The sequence below is a fragment of the Chiloscyllium punctatum genome, chromosome 40, assembly GCF_047496795.1.
Source record: "Chiloscyllium punctatum isolate Juve2018m chromosome 40, sChiPun1.3, whole genome shotgun sequence".
Lineage (NCBI taxonomy): Eukaryota > Metazoa > Chordata > Chondrichthyes > Orectolobiformes > Hemiscylliidae > Chiloscyllium > Chiloscyllium punctatum.
In genome coordinates this window covers 41,680,776-41,701,993 of record NC_092778.1, presented here as the reverse complement: position 1 = coordinate 41,701,993, position 21,218 = coordinate 41,680,776, and the positions used below count along the sequence as shown (strand labels likewise).

The 21,218-nt window shown below is 38.1% G+C and overlaps 1 protein-coding gene across 5 annotated transcripts in view; it reads left to right on the top strand.

The window, feature by feature from the left end:
• The window catches only part of LOC140464494 (ankyrin repeat and fibronectin type-III domain-containing protein 1-like), a 924,898-nt gene that overhangs the window by 294,352 nt on the left and 609,328 nt on the right, over positions 1–21,218 (top strand). The gene's annotated exons all lie outside the window — the stretch shown is intronic.

The window sequence follows — 21,218 nt, the reverse complement described above, 5'->3', positions numbered from 1 at the left end:
ATCAGTAATGCAGAAATGCACTAACATTGACAAGAATGTTCTAGCCATGGCACAATTGCACCTGCTGAACAGACAACTGCTTAGCAAGCAGTTCTGTATGCTGTTTGTAGTTGCTGGATGACAGGTCTGAAGTAGCGAAATGTGTAATGCCTCCTCTAGTAGAGGTAGTGGTGATGAAGGATGGCACTGAGTAAGAGAGCTTGAGCATGTGAGCTGACTCTCACTAGAAGCAAAGGTGTCTTTCACAGAAAGAGGCATTGTGCAGAGACAGTCTGAGGATTTCCTTAACCGGATATGAACTATTGGCTTAATTTCTTGTAAGCACTTTGTTTTTCTGGCATAGCCTTATTTTCCCTTCATATTTGTAAAGTCCAGATGCAAGTTTAATAAAAAAAAACCTGCTTCATGATTTTTGGACCATCTAACATTTAATATGTTTAAATCTTGCATTACAAGTGATACTGTTGTTCTTTGAATGGAGATCTTCTGGACTGTCACTATTCTCAGGGAACCCTTCACACAACATTTGAGAAAAATTGTTTCATGGGAATACTCTTATTTTACTATTTCACCTACATCAAGTCATCAGTCAAAGTATAGAGAATTAGGGATGAAGTGTGTAGTTAGTAAATATTTTGTAGTTGGATTTGTGGAAATGAAACTATGATAACAAAACTGTGCCTAACTGTTATAATATATTACTGAAGCTGTTTTTGCTCTGAGAAAGTGAAAGAAGTGAAGTATATTTTAATCCAGCAAAAACAAGGGCTATTGCTGGTTTGCCTTATGACTTGGCTTTCCTGTTCATACTCATTGCAGTCCGTACACATGCCAATATCAAAAAAATGCAACCAAAACTTTTGAAATGTTTCACATGAAACCTCATGTATGTCTGGAATATCTCAAATGAGGAGTCTGCTGTTAGTAAATTTATATAGACCTTGGATAATAACTCGTTTGGAAACTTATAAAAAAAAGTCCCATTGCAGATAACATTGATAAGTGCAAAATATTATACCTTATTTTAAAAAGATGCACCTTCAGTGTATCATGAATGAACTGGAATTAGTTCAGGGAAATTGATAGGACCTTGCAAGTAATGGCAATCTCATTCCTTCAAATATCCAGAAATGATCAAGGAGCCAAAGATATTGGAGTTTGGATAGCTTGGAAGTCATGGAGCTGGAGGAGATGACAGAGATACTGAAGGGTGAATTGTTGAAGGGACTTGACTACAAGTATGAGAACATTAAAGTTGAGGCCGTGTTTAACAAAGATTCTATATAGATCAAAGATCACATGGCTAATAGTTGAATGGGAATCTTTTGTGGGTAAGGACACAGGCAGCAGGGATTTGGATGACCTCAAGTTTATCGAAAATAGATTGTAGGAGGCCAGCTATGAGTGCATTAGTATAGTCATGTCTAAAGGTTTGAGGATTTTAGCAGCAGATAATCTGAGGCAAGACAGAGATAGATGATATTAAGGAGGTCGAAATAGGTGGGGTAGGCATTGTGAAGATATATGGTCAAAACCTCATCTCAAGATGGAAAAAGATTGTGAACAGTCTTGGAGAAAAGTGAAATTGGAAGCTTGGGGATGGAATTTGGATCAGGGACTGGGACTGAAGCTAATGACGACCTGATACTTAAAGAAACTTCTGTTCATTTAATACTGATAATGGACAAGCAGTCTGATAACAACAATAATAAGGAGCTGAAAGGGGTAATGGTGAGGTAGAATTGAGTATTATAAGCATTTGTGTGAAAATGAAAGTTATGTTTTTGGATATCATCTTCGAAGGGCAGAATAGAGATGAAAAATAGAGGGCCAAGGATGAATGCTTGGGAAATGGCAATGATTACAATGTTTAGCAGGAAGAAAATCAATTGATAGAAGTGTTAGGAGAAAATGAGCACTGCAGATGCTGGAGATCAGAGTCGAAGAGTATGGTGCTGGAAAAGCACAGCTGGTCACGCAGCATCCGAGGAGCAGGAGAATCGACGTTTCTAGAACTTATGCTCAAAATGTCGAATCTCCTGCTCCTCGGATGCTGCCTGACTGGCTGTGCTTTTCCAGCACCACACTCTTCGACTCTGATACAAGTGTTGTCCTAGCCAACTGGATAATGTGGAAAGGCACCGAAGGAAATATGGTCAAACATGTCAAAAGCTGTAAACAAATCAAAAATAAAAGTTTAACTTTGTCTCGCACTATTGGATAGGTATGATTGTGATTTTGAGAAGAACCATTTTAGCACCGTTGCAAAAATGGAAACAAGATTTCAGAGATTCAGACATAGAATTCTGTGGAACATAGACAGGATTTGGGAGATAATAGTGTTTGACCCATCACAATTTGCTGATCAATGAGGAGCTAACCAACCTAATTCAATTTTATAGCTCTTTGCTGATAGTCTTGTATGTTGTTGCACTTCAAATATATATGCAATTTTAAAGCAATGGGATTTCTGCCTTATTATCTGTTCAGGTAATCAGTTAATTAATCCTCTTTACTCCCGCAGCCAATTACTTTCAATCTATGTCCTGCAGTTAGTCCTGTGAGATCATTTCTATTGAGGTCCCTCATTTTAAAAAAATTGAATTAACTATTTCCTCAGCATCCATTTCTCCAAAGAAAGCAAGACGAGCTGTCTGAGATCTTTGTCATGCTTTAAATTCTCCTTTCTGAGAATGTTCCTGAAAACCTTCTCAATAATCTTTCTGGTGCAAAGACATCTTGCCTGAAATATAGTGTCTCAAACTGCATGCGGTATTCTAGCTGTGGCCTAACTGGTGTTTATACAGTTGGCACGACCACGCCAAGTGTGTCCACATTGTGATCTGTGAACTGCAAATTTGTACAGCTCAAAAAAACCTATACCAGACAGATGGATTCTGATTGGTCAGGCTGTTGTCATGGTGAATAGCGCAGTAATTTGCAATAATAACTCAAGTGAATACCTAAATGTTATTAGGGTTTCTGATTCAACGGCCCTCTTGGTGAAAAATTTCTCCTCAGTTCTCCTCTTCTCTATCTCTTACCTTAAATCTACACACCCTGACTATTGGCCGCTCTACTGTCTTGCCATAGTTTTCAGCTTTTCTCATGCAAAGCAACCACATGACCAATTATTGTGTTATCTCCAAACTTCTTAGTCATGGCCAAACATTGAAGCCTTAACCATTAAAATATATCACAAAAAGCAAGTTTTATCAGAGAGAGGGACTGGACCTGGAAAGATATAACCATGCATGATATAAACTGACACAAGGATCAGGAAAGGAAAGATATTAACCAATGTTTTTTTGGGAACAATGTCAAGAGAGCAGGAGGTTGGTCTCCTGGGTAGGTTTGGCTCAGAGAGACTGCATGGGGAGAAAGGAGAGAAAATAGAGAAAAATGTGTGTCCAGGGCTGGGGATAGTGAAGTTTTAAAAGAAGTATTCAGAAGTCAGGACACAATCTGAAATGTGCTTTGCCTGACACAAACGCACTAACTTCTTTCAAAGAAATCAGTCTGATATACAGATTGTTCTGCTATAATGTGCATTTCGTCAACTCAAATTCGCTGTAACACGATTGACAAACTGGGGACTCTGTTTTTAAAGCGTGAACTTTTAAGATGTTTGTTGGCTGTAACTCGATTACATTGCCAATACTTTAAGCACTGTTTCTAAAGCACCAATTTTCTATAACGTGGGGTTTCACAAGAACGCAACCGTCGCATTATAGAAGAACTGACTGTACCCCAGTCTCAGGTTCACTCATGGCTGCTTTTTGTTTGCAAACAGGAAGTGCAAGTCTTCTTCTTGCAGGCATTCTGGAACCTGTTTAGTACTGGCAGGAAGTTTTTCCCTACCAATTTGATATTGGGAAATTGGAAGCTGCAGTCTCTACTCTTCTCTTGGCTTTACATTCTTGTTTCCTCTTCCTTAGGTCTTCTGTGTGGAATTAGGTTGTGTGCAGTTACTTAGTCTTAATTATTTTGAAAGATGCCTACTGGTTTGTTTGTTTTACATAATTTCACACTACTTTTTCTGCTTGGAAAATGATGTGGAGTTTCAGAAGGGTTTGCGTTCTGAATAACAACATATCTGCCAAGTCCTGTAGCCAAACTTGCACATGATATTGCCACGTAGAGGCAGGCATGCTATGAACTGACATAGAAGACCTCAGTCCACCTGTTAAGAGGAAAAGAATGCCAGAAACACCAATATGTACCTCATGCTTCATTTGCACTGGAACACCATACTTTTGTCTTAGTGTAAACACATTAACCTCCCCTTAAGTCATGTATAACCTCAAAATCACTTCCTCCAACTAATATACTCAGAGGACTGAGCAATGGAGGCCAGCATGCTAAATGTTTTTTAACCACCCTGTGTATGCAAAGTCCTGTAACTCCTAGTACAACTGTGAAGAAGAAACAGAATCTTCATTGGTTTGTCTTTGCTTTGGCTCCAGAAATTCAACATTTGCAGGGAGTTAGAAAAATGGAGAATCATCGCTCAAAGACTAGGACTTTGCAATGGCCACACCTTGATTTGAGCACTGTACTCTGCTTTACAAAGAAAAAATAAGAATGATGCACAAAAGCATATAAGTTGGTGAGCTATAGGCACAGATAGCCACAGGAGATTATGGTGTGGTGATAATAACAGAAACATGGCTCAAATAGTGTATCTTTCAGTCCTGCAACTTTAGGGTTTCTCGATGAGTTGAACCTCTGGGTTGCTCTGAGCACAGTAGGAGTAATCAGTATATAATTGCGTAATTACACAAGGGATTTTCAGAATTTAGTACAAATGTTAACTCTTCTTATTTGAACTTTGTGATGTGAGGCCACAGTTGCACAATTGGTACTGAGGAGCTGAAGCAACCTCAGTGTGCTTCCTTACTCTGTGGATCTGGGCATCATATGCATGTGTGAAGAAATGTTCCCAGACAAGTGCAGCCTATTCAACCAAAAGATGGGTGTAGTCAGGATAGATTAACGATAGGTCACAGATATGGAATCTGAAAGGGATGAGGGATTTAAGAATGTCATACTGTTCACTTGGCTATTCAATCTTAACTTTGCTTGATGTATACACCCAGAACTTTCAGGGCCTTCAATTCTGTCAGTGTGTAATTGCTTAACTTTATGTCAACATTTGCTTATATTTACTGTGGTCTACTTGTATGGTTTACAGTAGTAGTATTAGACTGCATATTATTTGCCTCAACCATTCATTCAGAGTGACAAGAATTTCCTTACTGACTGCTCCCAGGTGACTAGACCATCTGAACATCGTATTGTCCATATATTCTAGTATTTCAGGCCAGAAGAAGAGAGTGTTTCGTTGAAAGGATTTGAAAATTGATCATTCAGTGTAAGTGTTCAGAGGCACATACACCATTAATTGAACACTTTAAATAGAAAGACTGATGACAGTCTTGCTGTGTCGGGGTAGTGTCCCTACTTCTGAGCTACAATGGCCGAGGTTCAAATGCCACCCACTCCAAAGGTATATACTAACACTTCTGAACAGGTTGATTGGAGAATATTGGGGCTTTTGTTGCACAATGGTAATATCCCTACTGCTGAAATGGGAAACCTGAATTCAAGTTGCACCTGCTTCAGATGTGTGTCATAACATCTCTGAACAGGTTGATTAGAAAAAATACCCAGATGGACTGATGCGTAGTGCATTGAATAAGGAAGTTAGCAATCCATTGAAAAAGAACTTTATAAATATTTAACTTTATCAGCTTCGTAACCACAACTGTATGCTCAATCCTGAACAAATCCTTTTGAAAAAATCTGCTGTAATTGTGGTTGAGGCTGTTCCAAGAGATTATTGCTTTCACAAAGGAAATTTATGCCAACCAGATGATGAGTTATCAATCTTCCAGCCTAGCTACCAAACTGATGATAGTAAAGTAGGCGATTGATGTTTGATAGTAACCATTTAGTCATGAACTGTTCCGCATTCTTAAAGAGTTAAAATGTTAAGGTGATGGGGTATAATTTGCTGGTGATGCTAGTTGATGTTTTTGTTCCCAATCAATAATTGATTACTTTCATTAATGTAGAATTACTTCTTCAGCAAAAGAAGCATTTAGAACATCACATAACGGAACACTAAACATGTAGGGTGCAGATTTGGATAAGCTTGGCAGGAACTTCATCTGGACCAGCTGACTTGAAGTTGACAGCTTGAACTGTTGAGTTCTTGGATGATTTCCCATGGTTGGATCATAGGTTTTCTTGCCATTAGAAATGCCAGTCAAGGTATATAGTGCCTCTAATTTGGCTGTTTGAAAACCAGAATTGTCCAAAAACAACCCAGAAATTTTTATAAATTTGTTCAAAATTTATAACATTTATGTCGTTCAGCATTCACCAGCTGTTCTGGATTGAACTTTTTATGATCCAGCACATTCATAAGGGCGCTTGTGGCACAGTGGAGGCCTAGGTTAAAGCTGCTCCAGAGTTGTGTCATAACATACATGAACAGTTTTATTTAAAAATGTCTCCAACACTTTTAGGGGGTGGTAGACTGGATGTTTAATTGAAAATGCATAATGCTTCAATTTATTGGGTGATGGACATTGAATTTTGAACATTGGACTTGTAGTTGGGAGAGTCCAGTACTATGATATTACCAGCAACATCTGTAAAAAAATCCATTGGTGATGGAGTGGCTGGGCTGATTTACTTGTGGATTTCAAAAGGGAATTAAATTAGCACCTGATGAGAGAAAATGCATGGGACTACAAAAAGAACTAATTAGTATCCTTTTTCAGAAGCTGGCATGGATACCACAGGCTGAATGGCCTCCTGTTCTGTTATTATTCTATGATTCTAAGCTAAGAAATAGGAACTTGGTGACTAAGCACAACTGTCAGCTGTAGAGGATTTCAAAAGTTCACACTCCTTGGATTGAAACCATTTTATTCCATCTTAGTCTTAAATAACTGATTCTTTACTTTGAGACTCTGACCTTCCACCCAACAATCTCTTGCCAAGTATTGCATAGTTTGAAGCAAAGGTTAATACTTTCCCTTGGACCTGTTCTGCCATTCATTAAGGTAATAGCTAATCTGATCTTTGCATTAATGTTATTTTCATGTATCCATCCATATGTCTTTGTAATTGTATCCATATCCACGACTTCCTCAGAAAGTTCATTCCACATGCAAATCACCATCTGTATAAACAATTTCCCTCTTACGTCTTTTTTAAAATCTCTCTCCTCTCTTCTTTAAAATGTGCTCACTAGTTTAGAAGTTCCCTATCCTAGGAAAAAGTGAGCTACTGTCAACTTTATCTACACCTCTCATTATTTTATAAACTTCTATCAGGTCACCTCTCAACCTCCTACTTTGCACTGAATAAAAGCCTATTCATTCTTTCTTTATAATTCAAATCTTCCATGCCTGGCAACATTCTAGTAAATCTCTTCTGAACCCTCTCCAGCTTGCTAATATCCTTCCTATGACTGGGCTGGACACAGTATTCCAGAAGAAGCCTTACCAATGTCCTGTACAACCTCAACATGACTTCCCAATTCCTATACTCAAAGGATTGAGCAATGAAGGCAAGCATGCCAAAAGTCTTTTTAACCATCCTGTCTATCTCTGACATAAACTTTAAAGGATTATGTACCTAGGTTTGTCTGTTTTACTACACTACCCAAGGCCCTACCATCAATTGTATAAGCCCTACCCTTGTTTGTTGTAACAAAATGCAATATCTTCTGCCAATTTTCAGCTTCTCTAAATATCCATAAAATCCTATCTTTTGTAATCACCTCCAACAATTGATCGTAATTGAAGTCAGGCTCACAGGTCTATAGTTCCCCAATTTCTCCTTACAACCTTTCTTAAATAAAGGTACAACATTAGTCACCCTCCAGTCATCAGGCACCACACCCATAGTTAAAGATGATGCAAATATGTCTGCAAAGGGTCTCACAATTTCCTCCCTTCCCACAATGTAGGATACATTACATTAGATCATGTCCCAGAAATTTATCCACTTCATATTCTTTATGTTGCCTCGAACTTCCTATTCTGTGATGTGAACTGTTTTAAAACATCAAAGTTTATTTCTCTGCATTCTCAAGACTCCATTTTTTTTCTCCACAGTAAAAACTGACACAAAATATCTCTCCTATTTCCTGTGGTTCAACACAAAGACAATCTCCTTGATCTTTAAGAGGCACTACCCTCTCTTTAGTTACCATTTAGCTTTTAATGTATTTATAGAATCTCTTTGGATTATCCTTAACTTTATCTGCAAATGCTATCTCATATCCCTTCTTTGCTTTTCTTGATTTCTCTCTTAAGAATGCACCTGTACTCTTTGTATTGATTAAGAGATTAAATTGAACCAAGTTGTCTATATCTAAAATAAGATTCTCTTTTATTCTTGACTAGAATCTCAATATCTTTATTCATCCATTGCTCCTTAATCTTACCAGCCATACCTTTTTCTCTAACAGGAGCAAAATGCATCTGAACTCTTGAATGCCTCCCACTTGTCAGACATCCTGCAGTCTACTCCAATAAACTTTTGAAAGTTTTTGTTTCATACCATTATTCCAATTAAAAACTTTAACTTTTATGGAAGGCTTCTTCTTTTCTATAACTATTTTGAAACTAATAGAATTATTAATACCAATATATTTGCCAAAAACAATTTCGTTCACATCAAACCATCTTGACTTTATTACTTCTTAATAATGAACTCCATCATTTTCTTAATAACAGGTCTCAGCTTAACTGATCTATAGTTTTTGCTTTCTATGTACTTTTGTGAACAAGGGTGTTACATTAGTGAGTTTGAGAAGATTTGTAGCTCAAATTGAGGTTCTGGATGGAGGTCTGCTCGCTGAGCTGGAAGGTTCATTTTCAGATGTTTCGTCACCATACTAGGTAACATCTTCAGTGGGTCTCCGATGAAGCTGGAGCTTCGTCCGGAGACTCTCTGAAGATGTTACCTAGTATGGTGACGAAACTTCTGAAAATGATCCTTCCAGCTCAGTGAGCAAACCTATATCCAGCTTTCCAATCTATTGGGCCCTTTCCAGAATCTAGGTAATTTTTGAAGATTATAACCAACATATCCACCACCTTTGTAACACTTAAAGATGCTAAAGTGCACGTATTCAGGTCAAGGTGATTTTTTTGGCTTCAAGTCCCTTAAGTTTTACTTTGTACATTTTCTTTAGTGATAATTATTGTATAAGGTGTTAGACTCTAAAAATGTTAACACAAAGTAACACCACACAAACAAAGCAAGTTGCCCAGTTACAACATCTTATCCTGTCATGCATATTTGTGTTTGTGCAATTGACCCAAGGATATCTATAAAGCTCTAATGAGCTGGTGTAACTTCTAACATTATGGTGCAATATTATCTACAAAATACTGCCATGCATTATACTGCTTTCCAATAACAGACTGCTTTATCCATCAGCTCATCTCTCACAAGCTATCAACTCCTTGACTGTTGGTAGCTGAATAAATCAGAGGTCATTGAACCTTAGCTTTCAGGGCTCCAACTCCAATGATTGCCATGTAAGATCCCATGAGCAATTAACATGCCGAAAATGACGGAAAAATAACAAACCTATTGAAGGAACAACTCCCTAGCCCTTGCATTTCATGACAATGAAGCCTCATGTTATACCTACACACAATATGGTATGGAGGTTTCTCAAGGAGATCATTGTCATGCCTATGTGAGGAGCTCTGTGGTATGTGACATTATCCAATTGTACTTTGCACAACCCAGGTTTTAAACCTATATTGGGTGTAGAAATCTGCCAGTAAACGTCATAATCCACAGATTTAGTAATAGCTCACATTTGATTTATCTGGTCTATCTACTGGTTTTCCTTTACCCCATCAGATCAAGCAGGCCTTGTAGATTTTAACCAGAAAGGAAGATGATGCCAGCAAATCTACCTTATGGTGGCTAGTAGTCTGGATAGCTCATGCAGCATGATGAGCACGGGTGAACATTCATCATTCAACAATAATGATTGTTTTAAGTTTCACTGCAAAAGCCAATGCAAAATGCAGAGCTAGTACTGAAGAGGGAAAGGGTAATTTGGTTCCTAATAAAGGACCGAGTTCCTGAATTCCAGCACAGGCATCTTTTCTTTCATTATCTGATCCAATGGAGCCTCAAGACCTTTCCAAAGAAAGTTCTTTTTTTTGATTTATATTTAAAATATTTGATACTTGTATATGTGAGGCTGATATCTTCCCAGATAACAACCATTCCGAAGCTGTCATGGATGGAGGTAAGCCAGAGATTCTGAATTTTTGAACTGTCATGTAAGTTTTGTCAGGGATCCTGATTATAACTTCAGCTTTTTCCATATGTCAAAGAGGAATTATTACATAGTAACTGCAAACCTGATTATTTTTCAAATGGTAGCAAAGCTTAAAAAAAGATCTCCAAGATGTTTATGTCTTCATGCACCTAAAATCACAGAATTTTAATAGATTAGTTGTCTAAATTATAGAGTTGAATCTATATACTATTTAGCAAAGAGGTAGAAAAAAAAAGGAATGATACCCATTTATGATTTTACTTGCACTCCGTCGATTATTGGGCTTGAGTGGAATGGCTGTAGTTTTTAGTGGCATTGCAAGGAGCTGAGGAAAAAATAAAAATGGGCAAAACATGTTACTTCTTTGGACAGTAACACTTGCTATTATTTGAAAAATATTGTTTTCTCAACATTTGTAGCTTTTATTTTGCTTTTTTTCCCCACATGGAGGGTGGTGGTTAGACAGTTTAAGTGATTGCCTCAAATTCTGAGTGCACACCAGCATGATAACCACATAGAGAGGAAGTAACTGGCAAAACAGCATCAACTGGCATAAACACACAGCCCAGATTCCTTGGCAAGACCCCAGCCATCATAATGGTTCCTCCACACATTGACAGTGCTCAGGATCCATTCCAAAATTAACTTCCTGTCTAGTCTTAGAGTAACCCAAGGAAATTTGTCTCCACCACCATCACAGACCACAGTGAAGGTATTTCACAGAGAATCAATCTGCATTCATGCTGGAGTGTGTGTGTGTGAGAGAGAGAGAGTGAGAGAGAAAGAAAGTATTTTCTTAGCTAAGTGGAAGCAAATAGAAAAAGCCACAGTTGAAATTTTTGATAGCAGTTTGGACAACTCATGTGCAAGCATAAACTCTTAAATTCACATCTGTCTAAAGAGTTTGAAAACTGTGTTTTCTCTTTTTTCTTCTTTGTTAGATTGATGTACATATTGTGTTTTAATTTATGAGTTTGAAATTCAAAATATCTTTGCACATCAAATATCAGGATACTTTTCAATATTAATACACACAGAGAGACACATTTCCTGCACAAAATTATGATTATTTATAGGCGAGTAAGAACTTGAAAGTCTGGAATCCAGCAGTGTAGCCTCCCATGGGGCATTGTGGTGAAATTTAGAATTCCTGGATTGATACACAGTAGAACTTTATTAACCTTCAGTTAAATCCAATAATTGATTCAAAGATACCTATATTTAACATAGTCATTCCTGGTTTTTAGGCCTTAATGGACACAGCGACAATCAGTATTACAGAGTCTGGTGACCAATCTGCTCCTACATTAAGATGATGTTCACCTAATTTGATCGCAATTTAATTTATTCTGATATCAGGTCTCACATTTGATTGCCCTATTCAGCACTTCACCTCTTTACATTCCAACTAGCATTTCTGGGGTGTGAGTAGCCTAAGTGTTCCTTAAAGATAACAGCAGATATATGCTGATGAAGGCCCAAAACCTTGCATTTTGTGGAATTGGAAGGGTAGGCGTGCATCATTTTGTTACATTAAATGACTGGCAGGCTGAAGTTGACCCACATGTAGCTTCGCCCATCCTGCATCCCCTCAAGACTTACCTCATGGAGTTCAGTGTGAAGTAAAATTGTATTGGCTTCCACATGTGATGTGTGTTGGGGTGTCTGATCGGTTGATTGTAACTTGCCTTATTTATAAGACTAGTTCTGATGATGAACTTACTTTGGTGTTTGATTGTTGCTGCCAGCTGTCAGTATTATGGCTGATTTGAAGTGCTGAAGAATCAAGATCCCAAGATATTCACTATTAAAACATAGAATATGGAACAGTACAGCATAGAAACAGACTCTTTGGCCCACTATGTCTGTGCTGGCCATGATGCCATTCTAAACTAATCCCATCAGCCAGCACATGGTCCATACTCTCTATTTCCTGTCTGTTCACATGCCTGCCCAAATACCTCTAAAGCTTTGCTAATTTATCTGCTTCAGCACCTTCCTTAGCTGTGCATATCTTCTTTAAACATTTTCCCTCTCACCTTACAACTATGCCCCCTTAGTAATTGACATTTCCACCCTATAAGATTCTGACCCATACTTCTATTAGGTCACCCCTCAGTTTCCGATGCTGTAGCATAAACAATCCAAGTTTGTCCAGTTTTCCTTCATAGCTAATACACTCCAATCCAGGCAACATCCTAGTAAATCTCTTTTGCGCCCTCTCCAAAACCTCCACATCCTTTTTACAATGTGGCAACCAGAATTGTGCTCAGTGCTTCAAATGTGGCCTCACTGAAGTTTTCCACAGCTGCAACATGACCTGCCAACTTTTGTACTCAATGTCCTAACCGGTGAAGGCAAACAAGCCTTCTTTACCACCTTATCCACTTGTGTTTTCCTCTTTCAGGGAGACAAGGACTTGGACCACAAGATCCCTCTGTATATCAGTGCATCTAAGGAAACTTTTGTTTATTAGAACAGAGAATATAGAACATAGAACAATACAGCACAGGAATGAGCCCTTCGACCCACAATGTTGTGGCAAACATGATGCCAAATTTAACAAATCTTATCTGCCTGCCCTTGGTCCATATCCCTCAATTTCTTGCATATTCATTTGCTTATCTAAAAGTCTCTTAAATGTCACTACCATATCTACCTCTACCACCTCCTGGCAGACTCTTACCACTCTGTGTAAAAAAACGTGCCCCTCACATCTTCTTTGAACTTTCTCCCTGTCACGTAAAATGCATGCCCCCTAGTTTTAGATATTTCAACTCTGGAAAAAAGATTGTGACCATCAACCCTATCTATACATCTCATAATTTTATAGACTTCTATCAAGTCTCCCCTCAGCCTCCGCGCCTCTCCAGAGAAAACAAGCCTCCCCTTATAACTCACACCTTCTAATCCAGGCAGCATCCTGGTAAACACATCCTGCACCCTCTTCAATGCTCCACATCCTTCATGTAATGTGGCCACCAGAATTGAACACAGCTGAACTCTAAGTGTGGCCTAACCAAAATCTTATAAAGCTGCAAAATGACATCCTGACTCTTGTAGTCAATTCTCCGACCAATAAAAGCAAGCATACCATACTCCTTCTTACCACCCTATCTTGCATGACCACTTTCAGGGAACTATGGACTTGAATCCCAAGATCCCTCTGAATCTAAATGCTGTTCAGGATCTTGCCATTAACTGTACACTTTTCCTTAATATTTGATCTCCCAAAGTGCAGCACCTCACACTTACCTGGTTCAAACTCCATTTGCCATTTCTTCGCCCATATGTCCAACTGTTCTATATATGGCTGTATCCTTTGACAGTCTTCTAAACTATATACAGCTCTACTGATCTTTGTATCATCTGCAAACTTTCTAAACTGCCCATCTACATTTTCATCCAAGTCATTTATATATATCACAAATAGCAGAGGTTCCAGCATGGATTCCTGTGGAACACCACTAGTCACTCCCCTCCAGCCTGAAAAACAACTTTCCACCATTACCCTCTGTCTTCTATGAGCAAGATAATTCATGTGGCCAAATGACAGTGTATCCTATTAATCTTAATCTTTTGGATGAGCCTACCATGAGGGACCTGGTTGAAAGCCTTACTAAAATCCATGAAAACAACATCCACTACTGTACTCTCATCAATCATCTTTGTCACCTCCTCAAAAACTTCAATCAAGTTAGTAAGACATGACCTCCCCTGTGCAAAGCCATGTTAACTGCCTTAATCGGGCCTTGCTTTTCTAAATGTGCGTTAATCCTATCCCTAAGAATTCTCTCCAATAGTTTCTCAACCACTGATGTGAGACTCACCAGTCTATAGTTTCCTGGGATATCCCTATTTCCCTTCATGAACAGGGAAACAATTTTAGCTAATCGCTAGTTGTCTGTGACCTCTCCAGTGGCTAATGAGGATACAACGATCTTGGTCGAGGACCCAGCCACCTTCTCTCTTGCCTTTTTCAATAACCTGGGGTAGGTACCATTGGGCCCTGGGGAATTATCCACCTTAATGCTCTTCAAGAGACACAACACCACTTCTTCCATAATCTCAAATTGCTGTACCATATTAGCATGCCTCCACATAAATTTCACTATCCTCCATATACTTCTCTGGGTGAATACTGACGTAAAGTACTCATTTAGCATTTCACCCACATCCTCTACCTCCAAGCACAAGTGCCCTTCTTTGTCCTCAAGTGGTCCTAACTTCTCCCTAGTTATCCTCTTGTTTTAATGATCGTATAGAATGTCTTGGGATTCTTTTTAACCCTACTTGCCAAGGTTGTTTCATGGTCCCTTCTTGCACTCCTAACTCCCTGCTTTGAGGTCTTTCCTGCTTTCTTTATATTTCTCATGGGCCCTGTCCGATTTTAGCTACCTAAACCTTTACATATGCTTCTTTTTACTTTTTGACTGAATTCAAAACTTCCCTCGTTATCCAAGGGTCCTTTACCTTGCCATCCTTGTCCTTCCTCCTGACTGGAACATGTTGGTGCTGAACATTCATCAACAGATCTTTTAAGCAATTCTCACATGTCAACCATGGACCTGCCTGATAATAGCTCCTCCCAATTAACACTCCCTAGCTCCTGCCTAATTCTGATATAATTTGCCCTTCCCCTATTTAGTACTTCTATAAGGTCCTTATTCTAACAACTTGCATTCTTTCCTCTTGCATTTAACCTCCCAAAATGCATAACCTTACACTTGTCCAGATTAAAGTCTTTCAGCCATTTCTCTGCCCAAATTTCTGATTGTTACATTCTTTGACAACCTTTCTCACCAACCACAACTCCACCAATTTTTTAGTGTTTAAACTCTAACATATACATTGTGTGAGCCCAGGCAAAAAGAGGAAAAGTGAACAAAAGAAATAAAGGAAAAGACAGGAGACAGGAAAAGACAGACACAGAAAATATTGGAAGCCAAAATTAAGAACCAAGGCCCATTGTACAGTGCACACCTAGAATTGAGAAAAGTAAGTGATGAGGTATGTAAGAAAGTAGCATAATATCATGTTTGTTTTAAAATTCTGCATAGAAGATGGAAGGATGTAAGGTATTGCACAATTTTATCAATCTGAAACAGTGATAAAAGTATTTTACCTATTTTTTGTGTGCATCAGAATGTTTTCTAGTAGCAATTTCTCATTTTAAGTGTGATCAAAAAGGAAGACCTATGAAATGATGCATGGCAGATCAAATAGCACAGGAAATACAGTGCACTCATCTACTGGCATCTGTATAACTAACACGAGCCACCATAGTATAAATTCCATCAATATTAGAAACTTGAGAGAACTAAGTGCTGGAAATACTTAACATCCCTCTTATCAATTATTGTTAATTAACCAGTATCATAATCTTTCATGAGATATTAGCTTATTGGATAAGCCTAATTTTATACATGGCCCTGACTCTGCATATATGCCTCTGAAACCAATGGAGAACTACAAAAATTAGTTATTTGACCCACTTTGATTATTACTGTATTGGAATACATCATGGCTGCATAAACAGCTTTTTGGTTATGGAGGAGGAACAATTTTGGCTGTCCAAAATTTTTAGCAGATTACTGGAAATAAGCAGTGATAAACGGTAGACAGCAGATGATTTAATATGGAGTCAGGAGTAGCTTGTCTACTGTTACTCTCAGCTCTGTAATAAGATAAGTAAAAATATGTACAAAGCTTTCTTCCTGATGGCAGCTACTGGCATTCCTTTTACGGACACTGGTTTGTCTGCCAAGCACCAAGAGAAACTCATTTTGTGTGTCTCCTGCATGTGTGTGCAGGCGGCTATAATGTTTTTTGTATGCACAGTGACAAGTTTTACCAAAATTGGGGTGGTGCATTTCTGTCTCTGCAAGTGAATACACATACTACCTGTTATTGATGTTTGTTTTGAGCTCCTTTTTGATTTCCAGGGAAATGTGGCTGATGCCTCCATTTTACTAATAGTTGTTTAAATATCATTAAAAAAATTGACATCATATTGGCAAACAATTTGACATTTGCAATAATATAATGAATAGTTAATGAGAAAGTGATACTGGTATTCTAAATCCAAAACAAATAACTATAATTTCATCTTAAGTTTCTGAGAAATTCCATCATCCACTCCTGGATAAGTTTATGAAGAAAATCATCTGAAGCCACTCATCTGATTAGTTTGTTTACTTAACTCTTACATAAATAGCTGCAAAAATGTTTAATTCAGTGTTACGACAATGAATCAGAGCCCCACAGTATTGTAGACCTTTTAAAGTTTTATTTCATATATATATATACATTTTTTTTTAAAAATGACTGTGATAGAAAAAAATCCTGTGGATGTAAATTTAATGACTGTCTGATAAAGTCCTGTGTGAAGTCCTTGGAAAATCATCCTTTCAAAGTATTAGAGAAACTTCAAATAGGGAGAGACTGAATAAGAAGCGATAATGCTAATTATTTCAGTAATAGTGCCACTTCTTGCAGACAGTTTTACCCTCCAGGAATATTTAAAAAAAGGGTTATAAGCTGACTGGAATGTTAGTCTGTAACTGTAATTGGCTGAATATCCTCGTGTGTTGACTAGACTACTACGAGGACCACAGCTTCGAGAACTGCCATTTTAAGCATCTCTCACCAAATTGGTAACATAGTGGACAGTGAAGAAGGTTATCTAAGAGTACAGTGGAATCTTGATCAACTGGGCCAGTAGGTTGAGGAATGGCAGATGGAGTTCAATTCAGGTAAATGGGAGGGTTTGCATTTTGGTAAGACAAATCAGGACAGGACTGACACAGTATATGATAGGGCCCTGGTGAGTATTGTTGAACAATTGGGGTGCAAATTCATAGTTCCTTGAAAGTCATGTCACAGGTAGACAGGGTGGTGAAGAAGGTGTTTGGCATGCTTGTCTTCATTGGTTAGAGCACTGAGTACAGGAGTTGGAATATTATGTTGCAGCTGTACAAGATATTGGTAAGGTCACATTTGGAGTACTGTGTACAATTCTGGTTGACCTGCTATACGAAGGATGTCATTAACCTGGAAAGGGTTCAAACAAAGATTTCCAAGGATGTTACTGAGAGTGGAAGGTTTGAATTAAAAGGAGGGGCTGGATAGGCTGGGACTTGTTTCTCTCGAGTGTGGTTGGACGAGAAGTGACCGTGCAGAGGTTTATAAAATCATGAGGGCCGTAGATAAGGTGAATAGCCAAGGTCTTTTCCCCAAGGTAGGGGAGACCAAATCAGGGGGCATAGGTTTAAGGTGAGACGGAAAAGGTTTATAAAGGACCTGAGGGACAACTTTTTCGCACAGAGGGTGGTGTGTATATGGAACAAGCTGCCAGAAGAAGTGGTTGAGGCTGGTATAACATTTAAAAGACATTTGGACACGTACATGGATAGGAAAGGTTTAGAGGGATATAGACCAAATGCAGGTGAATGGGACAAAGTTGGAACAGATAAGTTGGACCAAAGGACCTGTTTCCATGCGTGTGACTCTATGACTCTTTGACTCTCTGTGAATCCCTTCAAAACAAATAATTACATTTGCCAAGCTAATTGTAAAATCAGCATTCTTCTGGGAATCCTGGATAACAAATTGCTTTCTTACAATGATTCAGTGCTCATTTGCTGTTTTAGAATATTTGTATCCTTAGCTGGTCCATAGGAAGTTTTGGAGCATAGGGTTTGACTGGTTCGACTGAGACATCAAACAAAATGAGATAGCCCAAATTTGCAGCATGGTAGACAGGCAGAAAACTAGAAGAATACAGTAAGTTAGGCAGCATCAGGACATGGAGAAATCAACGTTTTGGGTGTAACCCTTCTTTAGGGCCACAGCATGGCAGCTTTCATCCATCTTTGAGCCTGCATCATCTACATGAGGCATGGATATATGAAATGCAACTAGCCGCTTTATCTTTATAAACTTTGGAGCAAATTTGAACAGTGAGTTTTTTTTAAAGAATGATTGGGTGTGAATATTGTGTCATTGCTAGCATTCATTGCTTATCCTTAATTGCCTTTGAGAAGGTTATTGTGAGCTGGCTTCTTGAATTCTTGAGTGCCTGCAGTGAAGGTGTCCTCATTGTGCTATTGGGTATGGAAATTGGGTATGAAGGGTTTCAGTTAATGATAATGAAGTGACAGCAACACATTTGCAAATGAGTTTGCTGTGTGATTTGGAGGAATATTTTGAAGTAATGGTATTCTCATACATTCGCTGCCCTTGTCCTTCCTGGTGAAGCTGATTGGAGGTTTGGGACTTATTAGTGCATTTCTGCAACATATCCTGTACATCATAATTGCACTGTGTAGCGTCTTTTTGTTTTAGCTAGTTAGTTAAGTGCCAATCAACTGCTGGGTTCATAGGTCCTTATTTCCTTTTTGTTGAAGGCAATAAGTAAATTTGGTCAAGTTCTACACTCAAGACAATGCTCACTATTTTAAAATTGTAAAATTTGGCATGCGATTTCATGCATTTATTTCATTCAACAGTGACATGTATTTAAATATTTAAATTTAATTATGAATTTCAGTTTTATATCTTCAGTTGAGCTGTTGTCTAAGTTTGAAACCATCAAAGAGGAATAGAAGGCTAGAGAGATAACTAGCTCAAACAAATTTCTTAAATAAAGTATGATAGATTTTTTTCTACATTTCTGTTGAAGATTTACAACTTAGTGAAGTTTTTCATTTTATACTGATCAGGATAATTCACAAGAATATCAATGGGAAACCAACATTCTTACTGAATATGAGAAGAGTGCTGTTTAGTTCATAACTCAATTATGATTGATTAGATTAGATTAGATTCCCTACAGTGTGGAAACAGGCCCTTCGGCTCAACAAGTCCACACCAACCCTCTGAAGAGTAACTCATCAAGACCCGTTTCCCTCTGACTAATGCACCTAACACTATGGGCAGTTTAGAATTGCCAATTCACCTGACCTGCACATCTTTTGACTGTGGAAGGAAACCAGAGCGCCTGGAGGAAACACACGCAAACACAGGGAGAATGTGCAAACTCCACACAGTCACCCAAGGCTGGAATTGAACCTGGGTTCCTGGCGCTATGAGGCAGCAATGCTAACCATTGAGCCACTGTGCCTCCCCAAAAGATTTGATAGAGATCTTGCTGTGGAGAATGTAACATTTAATGATTGACAGTTAACTGTCAGGCTTTGCTCAGATTTAAACCAGGTAGGTTGACTTTTCTTGATCAGGGATATTCTCTGTGAAGTGAAGTTGAGAATGACTTCCCCTTGTTTTGCTAAGTTGAAAGAGGTGCATTCCATGTCTGTGTTCCAAGTGATGTACTGTTATGAAACAGGGATGACATGCTAAAGCATATCAGCCTCACTATTACTGGATTCACAACATAGTAAAATTAAAACATTCAATGACTATAAAAAATACCCAATTGTACTAATAAGACTTTAAGAATGAATTATCTTTGACACCAAGTGCTAACTTAAGGAAAAATTAACAATTCATTATTAATAATGTAACTTTAGCAGAACACATAAATAACAAGGTAATCTAATTAATACTTATGATCTGAAACCCAGTCTTCTTTGCTCATAACTCTGTGGTCACACAGATAGGGATTGATGAATGATAATTTGCCTATTTGATAAGTAATGGATTCCAGGCCTTCATTAAATCCGTGGGCAATCGGTTGTTCATGGGAAAGTCGAGATGTGCATGTTGCTTCAATTCCAAAGTGGTCAGTTAATGAAAACAAGTTCAGAGGACTTTCAAAATATTTACTTATTTCTTCATGATTGGAATTCTTTTCTCAGAACCTTCAACAATTCAATAACTGGCGAGAACCTAGAGAGAGAACAAGACCAAGCAGCATCATCTTTGGTATTTTTCCAAAAATTCACACTCTCTTGCTAAAACCCGATAAAAAATTGTTTACCCTGATTCAGTGTTCAACTAGCATTAGCCCTGAGCATAGTAACAACATGGTGCCAAATCATCTACAGTTTCTTTGGATCAGTAATTAAATTACATCATTTTTCCAGACGGATCCCAACAGAAAGCATTTGTCTTTTTTCTCTTTTCTTTTAAGCAAGCTGTTGTTTAAAGTTCTATTCTTATAGCTCAGTTTTGAACAAAAAAAAACATTCAAAGAAAAATAGTAATCGTCTCTACAGTATACTAACATACTGTAACTTCCAGTACATGAATGTGCATCTTGAACCGTACTGACAATCCTAAATTGATTGTCAGTGCAATTCATTGCACATTCAGGAATTTCCAAGTGCAGAACTACATCTAATGTTGGACACTGTGTTGCAAGTTTTGCAAGTGCAGGCTGATTGAGTATTATCAGTACTCAACTTGTTGTGAAGAGTCAAAGGGATATGCTATTGGATATAATCTGCCAGTCTTTGGGAAATATAGATTACATTAGTGGCATCACACCAGCACTAAAATACATATTCCATATTATTCATTAATATCATGGGCAGAACATCATTCTGGTTTGCTGAAAAACCTTAGGCCCTTTCATGAGTTAGAAGTAGAATTCCATTAATCTCAAAACACTCTTCATAAATTGAAAAGAGAAAAAAACCAAGCAGCTTTTGTATGGTAACACAAAACATACCCTGTGTATGATATTCTCAGCAGAGGCGCTGCATCTAACGCCTTGTTAGGTTTAAGTACTTGTGATTTCAATTTTTAGACTGAAAGTAGAGAGAGCTTCTTCCTGTAGCTATGATATATCTGAGCATAAATTTACTCCTCTTTAGGTTACCTCCTCATGGTTTTTTTCTCAACATTTCTGATCTGGGACTAAGCCTTCACTCTAACGTAACTTAGTTCACAAATATTCTTCTCAGGAGCACTTTGTTTATAT